We start from the raw sequence: 15418 nt of genomic DNA on the forward strand, positions 1-15418 counted from the left end.
TCACAACTTTGTGAAAGATTTTGATCGGTAGACACCAAGTAAGTGCCCGTGATGGTGAAATCCCAGAACATGGGAGAGTTAAGGCACAAAAAGAAGAAGGGAAATTTACAATCTGTTTGGGGGGGAAGAGAGTCACAGAACCATGGAAAGCTTGAAGTGGAAAACTCCTCAGAGAGCATCTAGTGGGACCCCTTCTATTGACAAATGAAAAGCCTCAAAGCCCCTGAGATGAAGTCTAAGATTCCTCAAGCAGTCAGTGGCAGAGTCTAAGGCCAAGCTGCCTGACTCGCAGGCCCATGAGCAGATAACAGACTTTTCTAATGACAAATGCTCTTAAACTTGGAAATGAGTTATTCAGAGGTTGTAAAAATGTCTTTCCCTCAAGGTATTTAAAGGCGAGATAGGAAAAACATGTTCACATGCGAATGGCTAAATCAGATGTGTCATCATTTCGAAGGCAACAACCTAGTAAAGTGTCAAGAATACAGACTGGACAGTGAAAGGACCTGGGTTCAAATACCAGCTTCAGTGCTTGTTCTGTGTCCTGTGTGACCTTGGCCAAATCTGTTTACCTGCCTTGGCTTCAGATCCCTCATCTTTTTTTTTAAACCCTTAACTTCTGTGTATTGGCTCCTAGGTGGAAGAGTGGTAAGGGTGGGCTATGGGGGTCAAGTGACTTGCCCAGGGTCACCCAGCTGGGAAGTGTCTGAGGTCACATTTGAACCCAGGACCTCCCTTCTCTAGGCCTGACTCTCCATCCACTGAGCTACCCAGCTGCCCCCTGATTCTTCATCTTTAATATTATAAGTTGGTCTAGCTGACCTTGAAAGTCCCTTCTAGCTCTATATCTATGATAGGGCATGAATCATATTTTTTAAAGTTGAGTTCATGTCCATTCCTTAAGACACTGTGATCTCTAGAGTAGACACATAATTGTATTTAAACCCTAAGCTTCCATCTTAGAATCAGTACTGTGTATTGGTTCCAAGGCAGGAGAGCAATAAGGGCTGGGTAATGAGGGCCAAGGGACTTGCCCAGGGTCACACAGCTAGAAAGTATCTGAGGCCAGATTTGGACCCAGGACCTCCCATCTCTGGGCCTGGAACCTAATCCACTGAGCCACCCAGCTGCCCCCTACATACATACATATATATATTTCATCTTTTATTTTGCAGTACCCAGAGGATTCTGATGGAAGGGACTGGTGGAAATTTCACCCCAAACTAACCTTTCAGCATGTCATTCACACACTGTGGATATGGTGCTAGGCCATGGGGAGAATATCCAGCGCCCCTGGGTATCCCATATTATATTCAGGGGATGATGAACTTCAATGCTTTTTTCTACGTTCGGAATCTTGTAAAACAGATGCAGATGAGCCCTCCAGTCCCTCGTTGTCTGGGAAATGAGAAAGATGAAAGGATTTTGAGTTCTGAGGACTGGGCGAGTCCTTGAAAAAAGGGCACATTTAACCTGGCTCGCTCCCAGCAGTGTGAAGGACACCAGCTATGCAGCCTTCACTCAAGAGAAGGGCATTCCCAAGAATCTTTTATCATACCAAGGTTTGCCGTAGAGAGGAAACGTGTTTCGAGAAGAGCAGGCGGTGTCTTCTACAACAACACGCTAGGCGGGCCCAGCCGAAAAATCCCCGCGCCTGCGTCCTTCAAGGCGAGATGGAGCATCTGATTCAAGGCAGTTGGAAGAGGTTCATCATTTCCCATTAGTTTCCACTGTCATCCCCAAGCCAAAAAGTGAATAAGAGGAGGACCACATGAGCAGCGGGCCTCCCAAGGCCTTCACTCCCCCAAAGCGATTCATTTTCCATCTCGCCAACGAATATTTCCCTGCTGTTTTCTGGTCACTTAAGTGGGGAAAGTAGCTGGCATATTGCTCTAAATGAGGAAGACTGAGGGATGAATAATGGCCAGAAGTTTTGAACGAGGGAATCATCAGTATAAATTGATGACAGTGTATTTGAGTAGACCCACTGCCCTCGCCGCCTCGCTCTTCCATAATGAGCTGCTGCTGCTGCTCGTCTGTTTATTAATTTTCCATACAAACTCATATTTGAGGCGGTAGAGAGGGAGAAAGTAGGCCGTCAATGTGTCCTTTCCGCAGCAGAAAAGTAGCCTCCACCCTTTCAAATAGCTCATCGTGTAATCAATGGCACATTGTGCCTTCGCATCAAGAAAAATGTTTTCACGAACTAGGAATTGTTGCAGGCAGAGTGGGATGTGTTTGCTGCTCCGCAGCTCTGCAGAATAATCCCCAAAGATGGCAGAGTGGGCAGCCATCTGTGTGTTTGCGTTGCTCGCTTCGCAAGTCCCCCTCATCAGGAGGAAAGAGACAAGAATAAATCAGATCCCGAAACTTTTCAGTGGAGAAAAGAAAAAACCCCGAACTTACTTCACACCTCGCTTTTGGTCCTCCCCTTAAAGAAGGTGTGAACTCCCCCCGCGTTCAAAGGAGGACCACATTTAATTAAATCCATGTGCATTTAATCGTCTTTACGGAGTGTAAGTGGATTTACAGGAGACCAGGGACGCCTTTGGGGGCTTCTGTGCAGTGGCAGTCGTGGCCTCCTCGATACGGGCTGGAAATTTACGAGCCTGCTGACATTAATGGAGGCACTGGCTGGCTTTGGGGGGCTCGGCCGGAAACCCCTCCATCCATATACTTTTCATACTTGATGAAACACAGATAAATCTCTGGGCTGGGAGTCTGAAACAGTAAGACCAGTTGAACCTCGGTGTCAGGCCACCGGGGGGAAATAGATCATTTCAGTGGCTCTGCTTTCTACATCACTGCGGACTCTGGAACCGGGCGCTTTCCCACGTGGGCAGAAAGTTCTGGGTTTTGGCCTAGATTTGAAATTGACACTTATTTCCCTGAATGTTCCGTGTACCCAAGGAGCTCCCTGACGGGAAAAGCAAGGATGCCCTCTGAGGTCCCCGAAGTTATCCGAGCGAGGCACGGCGCCATGCCATGCACTTAAATTATGTTCTAATACAATTTAATGTTGATCATTGGACACACATTCTTGGGACTTGAATGGTCCAGGCAATGCCAGATTTTTTTACCAGCATATCACACTCTCTCTCTCTCTCTCTCTCTCTCTCTCTCTCACACACACACACACACACACACACACACACACACACACACACACACACTTCAGATTTGGGGGCTACAAAGGATTTTGAAGCTCAGTAAGGGGAACCCCTTCATTGTACAAAGGAAGAGGAATCCCAGAGAAGCTGAGTCTGCCGCAGGTCACGAAGAAAGAGAGAGGCAGAGCCTGGCCTTGCCATCTTCTAATAGCAGGCTGCTTCAGAAGCAACAAGGTAAATCACACGTCATACATGCATTCTCTGGTTCCTTCCAAGCCCTCTTTCTTCCATTCTAAACGACATCTTCCCCCTCTTCCCAATGCTTTCACTGGCCAGCAGGTAGCATGCAGCGCAGACCTGCGCCTTCCCGACCCCAAGACTTAGTTATGCGCCCATCTCCATCCATGTCTAAGTGTCTGACTGTTTCCCTGTCTTTCCCTGTCTGTGTATCTATCCAGGTATCTATGTATCCATATATCTTTGTATCGCTCTGTCTATCTATCCATCCATCCATCTATCTATCCATTCATGTATCCATTATCTATCTATCCATCTATCCATCCATCTATCCATCTATCTATCTATCTATCCATCTATCTATCTATCTATCCATCTATCCATCCATCTATCCATCTATCTATCTATCTATCCATCTATCCATCTATCTATCCATCTATCTATCTATCTGTCTGTCTGTCTGTCTGTCTGTCTGTCTGTCTATCTGCCTATCTGTCTGTCTTTTTATCTATCCATCAACCTCTCTATCTGTTCATCTATCTACCTATCTGCATATCTACATATCTATCTATATCTATATCTATCTATATCTATCTATCTATCTCTGTCTGTCTGTCTATCATCTGTCTGTCTGTCTGTCTCTCTCTATACCTCCTCTCTCTCTCTCCTTCCTTCTCTTGCTCCCTCCCTGCATCTATTTTATCTACCTCTCCCTCCTCTCTCCTTCTGTCTCTGTCTCTCTACTCTGCCTCTCCTCCATCTCTGTGTTTTCTATTTATCTGGCCTCTCCTCTCCTGTCTGTCCATCATCAGCATTTATGTACTCGTTCATCTCTCTCTAGTTGTGTGAGTTTATAATCCCTCTTTCTGCCTCTCTCTCTTCCTTCATCCCTGTCTCACACGGTGAAGCAGGGTGTATGAGGTGTTTGGGGAGGACTAGCACCTCTGGGGCAACCGTTTGATGAGCCCCTTTCAGGGCAGCTCATCCACCTTTGGTGTCCTCCAACTCTCACCTGTGGCTCCTAGACGCTGTAGCATGCACCATCCCCCTGACTTAAGTCTCTCTGAACCCCAATCAACCTTCCATTGCAATCATTCCACTAAAGTGACTTTCTTAAAGTATAGCTTAGACCAGTAATAGGCAAATACAGCAGGTGAGCCAGATGCAGCCCCCTGAAATGTCTGTCTGGCAGCGACATTATTCCTAATCCAACGAATACAATACAATGAAACTTGGAAAGAGTTGCCTTAGAAACAGACTGAAAGATGAACATTTCCTTCCCATTGGCCCCTCTTTAAAAAGTTTGCCCATCACTGGCTTAGACCATGCTACTTCCCTACTCAATAAACTCCCTTGGCTCCCTATGACCTCCAGGAGCAAATTAAAACCCTCTGTTTGGCATTCAAAGCAACTAATAACCTAGCCCCCTCCTACTCTTCCAGTCTTTTTACTCTTCATTCTCCAATACATACTCTTCAGTCCAGAGACACTGGCCTCCTGGCTGTTCCACAACCAGACCCTTCATCTCTTGTCTCTTCTGGCTGTCTCCCAGACCAGGAATGCCCTCCCTCTTGTGCTCCAACTACTCTCCTTCTGTGCTTCTTTTCAGTGCTAACGGAAATCCCACCTTCTGCAGAAAGCCCTCCCCAGCCCTTCTAAATTCTCTTTGCTTCCCTCCGTTAATTATCTCTCCCCAAAGGCATCTTTCTGGCCACAGCTCCACGCTGCCTCTCCTACATGCGAGAATATTTTTGAAATCGGAGAGTCCATAAGGGGACACGATGCCTCCTTTCAAACTAGTCATAGGTTGTAAAGTACAAATATTTTCACCCAAAATCAAACTTCGTTTTCTCTGACATCTACAACAATGCTGTGAGAAATCCGGCAACCTCCAGAAAAATCTACGAATGTGTATTTTTTAAGCTTTTTTAATTTTTTTTTCTGAAACGAGTGTGTTTCTGGGGAGCTTCTCATTTTCTGTTCCATTTTCCCCTTTGCAAATGCAAATACTGATGCTAAGATCGATGCGTACGTGAATAAATTCTTTAGCTCCTTCCCAAGCTCTCATTCTTCCACTCTAAATGGAAGCTCTTTGAAAGCTGAAGCTTGGACTTCTTCATCTTTGTTCCGGCCCCTCCTGTCTCCCCTCCCTCCCCCTGGAGTGCCTAGCACGGTGCCTCAGAATTAAACTGATTCCTGTGGATGGTATGAGCTTAAGCTGGACCCTGCTTGTGGAGCTGTCTTGAATTCTCTTGGACTGATTCATATCCATGTACAAGTTTTATTCCTTGAATGAATTTGGGCTTCTTGAGGGCAGGAATCATTTTGGATTCTAGCTTTCCATCCTCAACACCCACCATGGCGCCCCGCACACAGGCGATGCCAGTCCAAATTGGCAGAAGGTGATTTCATTGAATGTTTAACAGTGAGTGATGAAGAGATCCCCTGACTTGCTAGCCCGGGGCACCTCCCCTGACTCTGGACATGTCTAGCAGGGCAGACGCAGGGCATGTGCTGGATCCTGAGGATTTATTCCTGCATGTCATAATATCGGAGGCGCTTAATCCTTCAAGTCAGGGGTTCCTCTGATCCTCCCCCCATCAGACATGTCCTAGATGATTTAGGAGACCAGAGAAAGCAGAGGGCATGCTCTCTGGCCCCACATACCTGAATCATTAGATAAGCCCAGGGGATGTAGTGTAAACAGCCCAGAAGGCAGGAGACCTGGCTGGGAATGCGAACTAGCTATGTGGCCTTGGTCAAATGATTTTGCCTCCGATTTCCCCAATCCCCATTGCTCCCCGAGAGCACACACCCTATAAATCTGTAGTTGTCCATTCTCCAGCACTTAGCCCAGTGCTTTGGTAAAGCGATGCCTCTGTGCTGGGCACGGTGATACAAAAGGGGGAGCCAGTTCTTCCCCTCGGGGAGCTTCCCTTCTAATAAGAGGAAACAACGGTGGAGGACAACGAGACATGTTGTGGTCAGGAAAGTCACAGGAATGGTGTCTAGGAATAGACTGACACAACCCTTCCAGTGGAAATGGCTACATTCATTGAATTTTGATTACAGAAAAGAGAAACAGTCTTTCTCAAATAAATGCATATGTCTGTATGTCGTTGCTCAGTTATTTTTTCAGTCGTGTCCAATTCTTCATGACTTCATTAAAGGTGCTGGAGTGGTTTGCCTTTTCTTTCTCCTGCTCATTTTACAGATGAAGAACAGATGAGGTGAACAGGGTTAAGTGACTTGCCCAAGGTCACATAGCCAGTAAATAGTTGAACTCAGGTCCTTCTGACTGCAGGCCTAGTATTCTATATTCTTTGACACCAAGCTGCCCATATATGATCTAGTATGTTTAATCTATATCAATGGATGTTTATGTATGTTTCATCTATATCGAATCACTCGCCTTCTCAAGGAGGGAGAAGAAAGGGAAGGAGAGAATATGGAAATTGATATTTTAAAAATTCATGTTAAAATGATTTAATGTAACTAAGAAAAATATAAAAATGAACCTATGTGCCCCAATAAGTGGGAAGCAATCTGTCGATATGATTCTCCCAAGGTGCCGAGACCCTAGATCATGGGGGCTACGTCTACCTTCCCTTGAGGTTCTAGGGCGAGTCATAGGGCTTGTAGTGGGTTTTCTAGTATGGTAACTCACCGCCCCATCTGTATGCTTTCCCACCATGATGATGAATGGATATCAATTAGCCAGTCAAGGGGAGCTCCCTTAAAAATGAATATTTCCTGCGGTGGTATGAAGGACACAAAATTGCCCCCAAGTTCTGTTTGCTGCTGAGGGCAGAAGGAGTATATAATGACTTATTCCCAGAGAAGTAGATCCAAGAGAGGAAGAACAGCTGAATCATTAAAGCACGAACTTCTGGTCTTGGCGAGTTGTCGAAGGCTCTCGAGGGTCTACAGACTGAGTATTAGTTGGGGTACTAGGATTCGATCGATGGATTCAGACAACTCCCGCCATTCGAATTAATGGGGGGAAATCATTTCTCCAGGGCTTCCTAGGTGCCAAGCACTCTCTCTACAAATGGGAGAGGGGGGCACATGCCCAACATCAACTGTTCCCAGCTTCATTGATTTTTCAAAAGACGTCTTGGAAGTCCTTCGTCCCATCCCTGATGTTTCAGATGAGAAAACTGCTGAAGCTCAGCAGGGTGACTTGCCCCAGTGCCCTGGCCAATAAGGACAGAGCCAGGACTGCTGGCTCTTAGTTCTGTCCTTCCTCCCCTTGGCTCTAGAAATGTATCTACATTTTGATTGCTATTAAGTTTTTCTCCAGATTCACTGGGCGCATTTGGGGAGCTTTGAAGGGTTCTCTAACAGGTATGAAATGTGGGAAGGGGCTAAGACACATTTTAAAAATAATTTGATTTGTGTTTCACAATCAGACGGGCTGCAGATTTGCTTGGAAAATGTGTGAAAATATGAATATACAATGAGGCTCACAAATGCAGAAGGAAATTATTAAATTCCTGCCGTGGCTCCACAAATGTTTGATTTAACTCATGTGGTCGATAGAGTTAAGTCACTCCCCCATTCCCTCCAGCTCAACTTGACCAGCAGATCATGAGGCAGTTTGTTATTTAAAGAGTCTTGGCGTTGGAGAACCTTCCACTGAGCAGTCATTTTCGAGGCAATCTATCATTCTTTTCTGTTCCCTAAGGAGTAAAAAAAAAAAAAAAAGTCAGTATAGCTATGTGACCCTGGTCAAGTCACTTAACCTCCACTGCCTACCCCTTACCACTCTTCTGCCTTAGAACCAATATTGATTTTAAGACAAAAGTTTAAAGTCAGCTTGTAATCTTTTACTTCAGCCTGGCTAAGATGATAAGCATGCTGACACCCTCATTCCCCATAAAGGTGTTGTTAAATGTGTGTGTATCTGAAAAAGATCTGGAGGTTTTAGTGGACCCCATAAAGCTCAACATTGGTCATTCCTGTTTACTAAATCAGTTCTTTCCATTAAAATCAATCTCATCGAAATAAGAAATCCTTTAAAACATTTCTCTGGTGAAAGCTAAGCCTCAGCTGGATCTTTCAGAGCCAACATGCTTTCGTTTGACATAAAAATATTGGTATGTTATTCAGAAGGCTTGAAACAGATTGCTTTTATTACCTAGGCCAAAGTTCATGGCCTTATTTTAAGTCATTTTACGTTTCATCATCATGCAAGTAAACAGAGAAATATTATTTGTGGTCATTTGCTTTAAGTATCCCCAATTACATGGAATTTATTTGTGTTTTGTCAGTTGTTACAGGGAGCTTCCGTTTCACGCAGCTGCGAAATTAAAAGGTAAAATGTTGAGGTGGAAGAGAAAATAGATGAACAATGTAGCTTTGTCAATGGTGGGAGTTCTGGGATTTTTTTAATCCCTGAAAAGATGGCGGGGCTTCCATCCTTTCAACACCACATGTGCAGAGTTAGACAAAGCCCATTGTGGAGGCAGAACTGCTTTGTTTTAAATTTAGAAGTAGACAGCTCTTTAGATGAGAAATAATGCTTGGTTAAGATAAAGGAAATAGTGATGTACAGAGAAAGTCAGGATTGTTTCATTCTTTACCCCTGTAACCCCAGCATAGGCTGGGACTTAAACATAGCAGGGCCTTAATACATCTTAGTTGATTTATTGATTCGTTGAAGAAAGATAATCTGGCTCAGCAAACATACATTAAATAACAGAAGTGGAAAAGCTCTGGATTTGGAAAACCAACCGGGGTTCAAATTGCAACATCTTTGACCCAAGGAAAATCTCTTCCCCTCTTTGGGCCTAAATTTCCTTAGTTTCAAAATGAGGCTGTTAGGGTAGGCGATAGCAAAGGTCTTTTCTAGCTTTAAAATCCTCGGGCGCTATAAGTATTTGCAAAATGTCATGACGGGCGTTGGAGGTGGAAAAATATTGAAGAATGTGGTTTGGTGATTTGCTTCCCCAAAGTTTAAGGTCCTCCTTTGACAAGCAGAACCAGGAGTTCAAAATCATTCAGGAGATCATAGGACCAGAGAGAAAACTAGAAGACACTTTAGAAGCCACTGAGTCTAATTCTTTCATTATACACACGAGGAATCGAAAGAGGCTAAGAGAGGTTAAATGACTTGTCCAGGGTTTCACGGTTAATAAATGTCTAAGGCAGGATTTGAATTTGGATCTCCTGACTCCCAGCCCAGGGCTATTTCACTGTGTCATCTTAACTGTCTCTATTCAATACGATTTTCTGTCAGAATTTTCCTTTTGTGTAAGGATCTAAAATCCCTCAGACTCAGTACTTCCCTCTGGTTTGAAATTGCCCTTAGAGGGAACTGAATTTGAATTTGCTGGGGAAACGATACCCAACGTACAAACACACTTCCGCTTCTGCTTTGTGTCTGCTGGACCCCCTCTCCCAACAGAACTGTCCTGTCCAAACAGCCCTCTAGAATAGAACGTGTATGCATGCATGTCTGGGGAGATTGGCATCCGAGGCTTCCTTGTTGTCCTTTTAGTTCCTTCGTCAACCTTTAACTGTGGGAACCCTGTGAGCACCCTTCTTCTCTTTCCATCACACATACTGTGCAGCAACTCCCTTCCTCTGGATAGAAAGCTCCATGAAGATTCCTACTTGGGCTTTGGAACAACCTTTTAGTCCTGCCTAAAATCTCGTCTCTGGCTGGGCCAGATTCTGGGATGAAGGAACCCAGGAAATCCTTCCTCTCACCCTCACTTCTCTGTTTAGGAAGCACGGGCTCAGCAATGGTGTTGCCCATAAATTCTCCCTTTCTAGTCCCTTGGGAAAGTATCTTTGGCTCCTACCTTCAGCTTCCTCTTCCCCTCTACTGGTTGGTACCATGGCTTATCCCCCTCACCAGTCTAGAACCATAAGTCAAGACCACCGTTGTACTTCCAAAGGGTATATCGACACGTTACCATGTTTTTGTAGTCGCCATCGCTGTAACCAAAGTACTTTTCCTTAGTCCGCATCCCTGTGTCTGTAGTAGAATGTAAGCTCCTGGAGGGCAGCTGCTGCTCCTACTTTTATGCTTGTATCTCCATTGTTTAACGGTGCTTGGCACATAGTGTAGTAGGAGCTAAAGAAATTCTTTGTTATTCATCCATTCATTCAGGATAGTTTGTGGGCTGCCAGGAACCTTCAGGAACCCCGAGTCACCCCCATGCCACCAGCAAAGATCAGATGAAGACTTACTTAATAAGAAAATAATTCTGGTATCTCTCTTGTTAAATATTTCCTCGTTTAGTTGATTTATTTATTAATTAATTAATTTGTTTTTAAACCCTTAGCTTCTATGTATTGGTTCCAAGGCAGAAGAGTGGTAAGGGTGGGCAATGGGGGTCAAGTGACTTGCCCAGGGTCACACAGCTGGGAAGTGTCTGAGGTCAGATTTGAACCTAGGACCTCCCATCTCTAGGTCTGACTCTCCATCCACTGAGCTACCCAGTTGCCCCTATTTAGTTGATTTAAAAAAGGTTTATCACTTCTCGATGAAACTGGAATATTTCTCACTGTTTGCTTCCTAAGACCAGATAGAGAATCCTTTTAATAACTAGTATTTATGTAAGTGGCCTTTGTCGCTCCAGAAGTCCCTTTCACCATCTCTTCATGCCCAGTGGCCACAAGGGGCCAGCTCTGCCACCATGGTCGTAGGTATCCCATCTTGATTGTACAGAAAAATCTCTTTATCTAGACTCCTGGTCTAGGCTGTAAAACCGTTCTGGAACCTGCTCCCACCTCAGTTTTGGACCCCTCTTTCCCAAGGCTCAGCAGGTGGGGCCGCAGAAAACGGCAGAGAATGTGAACAAGCACCAGATCCCTGGAGCCAAGCTACAGCCAGCCTCCCTCAGTTTCCCCTGATCACTCAGTCTCACACTCTCCTCCTTCTCCTTCACTTGATCATGGAGCTGCCAAAGGAGTCTCGTTCTGGTGCCTGCCTGCCGGCTGGCTTTATCTGGCTCCCCTCCCTCAGTGCCTTCTGCTGTAAACACCCAGGCCCTGCTTAGGAGGCTTCCAGGAAGATGGATCCGGCAGGCCCAGAGTGATTTCACCGGATGGTTTCTGCTTGGAGCAAGGATGCAGGTTCCCCGCCCGCGCACACTTCTTAAGTGCAAAGAGTAGAGGGACTTCCGAATTTGGATAAAGGGAGCGACCACTTTTCATTTTCCTGGACGTTTTCCTGGGAAACTCTCCACCTGTATCCTCTGTGTAAAGAACACAGGCACCTCGTGTAAATGCTGGGGACTTTCCTGTCTTGTCCACGTAACAAAATATCCGTAGAGTGAGAAGGAAGGAGATTTATTTGGCGATAATCACAATGGTTATGGTCACCGACCATCCTTATTTTGGAGCGTCAGGGTCGCAGGGGTCTGGAGCTGTGATTTCATCCGTGTGGAAACTCCCTTTACCCCTGGACAACTCCTCTGTAAGAGCAGCTAGAACCGTCTTCCTGACTTCAGATCTGACCTCAGCCTTGGACAAGTCATTTAACCCTGCTGGCCTCAGTTTCCTCCTCTGCAAAAATGAGCCAGACAATGAAAGGAACCACTCTACTAGGGTCTCTGCCAAGAAAACTCCTGATGGGGTCATGAAGAGTCAATCCATCTGGCGCTCATCATCATACTACTTAGAACTGACAAAACGCATCCCATATTTTATCTCCCTTTGATTGGCCAAACCAGTTGAGTCGGATGCTTTTCCAAGTGATGGTCCCTCATTTACTTGAAAGAAGCCTTAACATCGTGCAAATTCTAGCACTTGGTCTGGGATGGGAGGGACAGGGAGGATTGGGAGCGCCTTAATTAGAACCCTAAGAAGTCTTTGCTCTTCTTCTGTGTGTATCTCCAGCTCCAGAGAGGTGGGTCTTAATTGGAAAACCTGCACTGAACCCCATCCCCACCCCCAGATTCATCAATGTTGTCTGCATGGTCACCCGGACACTCTTCTGCTCACTTTCACATCTGTGATTCCCCGTTGTCTTCTCCGGGTCTTTTTTACCTGTTGAATGAATAAAACAATCTCCTGTTTAGAAACTTCTTAGTGAGAGAGTGGATAGAGCATTGATCAGGAAGACTTGAGTTCAAATCCTCTCTTGTATAACTACTTACCTAGGTGACCCTGGGCAAACCACAACCGCACTCAGCCTCAGTTTCCTCATCTACAAAATGAAGGTAATAATGGCACCTTCCAGGGGTGCTGGAAGGATAAAATGAGATAATATATTGAATGTGCCTACATTCAAATCCGGCCTCAGACACTTCCCAGCTGTGTGACTCTGGGCAAGTCACTTGACCCCCATCACCCACCCTGACCACTCTTCCACCTAGGAGCCAATACACAAAAGTTACAGGTTTATTAAAATATATATGTATGGGGGGGGGGCAGCTGGGTAGCTCAGTGGAGTGAGAGTCGGGCCTAGAGACAGGAGGTCCTAGGTTCAAACCCGGCCTCAGCCACTTCCCAGCTGTGTGACCCTGGGCAAGTCACTTGACCCCCATTGCCCACCCTTACCACTCTTCCACCTATGAGACAATACACCGAAGTACAAGGGTAAAAAAAAATACATATATATGTATATATATACATATATACATATATATGTATGTATATATACATATTTATTGAATGCGTTTTGCAAATCTTAAACTATTTGGAAATGCAAGTTATTTTCATTATTGCTATGCCATTCTAGGTTTCTCCTGAAGAGTCCCCGTCCCTGTATACTCAGGAGTCATCCTTGGTCAGAGGCACTTCCCACTTCTTCATGAGGCTCCAGGCAATGTAGCCTTCTGGTACTCTAGGGTTCATCAGCACTTGGCTTTGCCTGCTTCCTTCCCCGACCGGGTCATCAACATATAACAGGGGCCTCCTCTCCTGTCAAGACCTCCATCAATTGTCCCACTCGGCATTTCTTTCACTTCTAGTTTAAAAAAAAAAACAAAGCATTTCTTGGGGGCAGGTAGGTGGCACTTTGGATAAAAAGCCAGATCTGGGGATGAGACATCCTGGGTTCAAATGTGGCCTTATTTACCTCCGAGCTGGGTGACCCTGGGCAAGTCACTTCACCCCCATTGCTTAGCCGTTACTGCTCTTCTGCCTTGGAACCAACACACAGTATTGCGTCTAAGAGGGAAGGGAAGGTTTTTTAAAAAATGCCTCCCTGGCCATCATTTCCTTATGTGTTTGGTCATCTCTGAGTAGAACGTCAGCTCCTTAAGGGCAGACTCTTTTGTGTATTCTGTCTCTTAGCACAATTCCTTGCACATAGCACTTAATAAGTGTTTTTTTTTTTTTAATGAATTCATCCAGTCAGTCTCTCCCGGGCTCACCTCGAGTAAAGAATTCCTACCTCGTTCCCGACAAATCCCGTTTCTTTGCCTAGGCACCTCCTACCTGTGAAGGCTCTGCCAACGATCTAAACCAGCTTCACCTCACTTCATCTCCGCTTTGTAGCAGGCCCACAGCAGACTCCCTCGCTTGCCCTCTGGCTGTCCTTTGAACCCTCTGGAAAAACTCCAACCCTCGAACCTGTGACTAAACAGAACCGTCTAATCCATAAATCTGGCTCAAAGCAAGAGTCCTGCATGGCCTTCGCACCTCTGTAAGCATGATTAGTCATTCGGTCGTTTCCGTTGTGTCTGGTGCTTCATGACTCGATTTTGGGTTTTCTTGGCAAAGACACTGAAGTGGTTCCCTTCACCAGTTCATTCCATAGATGAGGAAACCGAAACAAATAGTGCCGAGTGACTTTCTCAGGGTCACACACTAGTGAGTGATCAAGGACAGATTTGAACTCAGATCTTCCCCGACTTGAAGCCTGATAGTCTATCCACTGTGCCACATAGCTGCCTGAGCGTGATTAGAACCTCTCCTAAAAATCAGAATCAGCACTGAAGAATTTGAAACAATCAAGACTCATGGTCTCGAACGGCTTCAGACTCTGGCCTTAATGCCAGCATGAATGCTGCAGCACCCTCTATTGACATGTACCCCAAGACTAAGGGAGGATCAGCACTGAAGCTTGGAGAGTTCCCTTTCCAGAAATGTTCTCTTCCATTGGCCTCATTCAAGTAGGGTGCTCCATTTTCCCCAATGACAAAGCCCACTGCTGTCTGATGACTTCCAAACTACCTCTTCCAGCCCAATTCCTATTAGCCAAGGGAATCCTCTGTGGCCATTCTTCAGAGTTCCAACAGTGGAAGGGACCAGCCCATATCTGACCAAGAAGCCCCTCCACAAGGTGCCCAATAATATACCCAGATGCCTAGAATTACACCTTCCAAACCTAAAGCTGGAAAGAACCTGAACATCCATTATATCCAATCCTCTTATTTTACAGATGAGGAAACTGAGGCAGACAAGGTTAAGTGATTTGCCCAAGGTCACCTAGTAAGTGTCTAAGGCAGCATTCAAACTCTGGTCTTATTGACTCCAAATCTTACGCTTTCTCCATTATACAACCTACTTGCCTCTACATGAAAAAAAAAAATTAATGCACATGCGCCATCTTGATTGAACAAAGCCATTAGGGCTACGACTTGTTCTCTTATCAATTTCTTTTAAATCTCAGTGCATTCATTGACGACTCTTCTGTTAAGCATTGTTGTCTGCCAGTCTCATAGACACCTGCCCATCTGTGACTTCATCATCCAACAATAGGAGCCAATCGCTTAATAACGTGAAAGGAGTTGGCTATGGGCAGAGGAGACACTTTAAGTGTCAGAAGGAGGATGCAGCCAGGAGGCTTCTCCACTCATAGCCAAGAGCTAGGTACACTGTACACCCCCGTCTCGACTTCTTAAAAATAACTCCCCCCAGTGGATCCTTCTCTTCATTACACGTTTCCACCAATTCTGTGACTGGGCAGAGTCGGGGTCATTCCAGACAGTCCATTGCAAAAGCTACCTGATCCTCAGGTTTTCATCAGGGATTCAGCTGTTTAACTGGAATTTTTAATTCAGAAGCCAAGGCAAGAAATACACAGTAAGTGCCAACCTCGTGCCAGGCACTGGAGATACAAAGACAGAGTTTGAACGAGCTTACGTTCTGTTGGAGGGAGGCAAAGT

General features: G+C 45.4%; 1 protein-coding gene across 1 annotated transcript in view; it reads left to right on the top strand.

The window, feature by feature from the left end:
• The window catches only part of IQCA1 (IQ motif containing with AAA domain 1), a 266158-nt gene that overhangs the window by 86503 nt on the left and 164237 nt on the right, over positions 1 to 15418 (top strand). The gene's annotated exons all lie outside the window — the stretch shown is intronic.

The sequence above is a fragment of the Gracilinanus agilis genome, chromosome 4 (genome assembly GCF_016433145.1).
Source record: "Gracilinanus agilis isolate LMUSP501 chromosome 4, AgileGrace, whole genome shotgun sequence".
Classification (NCBI taxonomy): Eukaryota; Metazoa; Chordata; class Mammalia; order Didelphimorphia; family Didelphidae; genus Gracilinanus; species Gracilinanus agilis.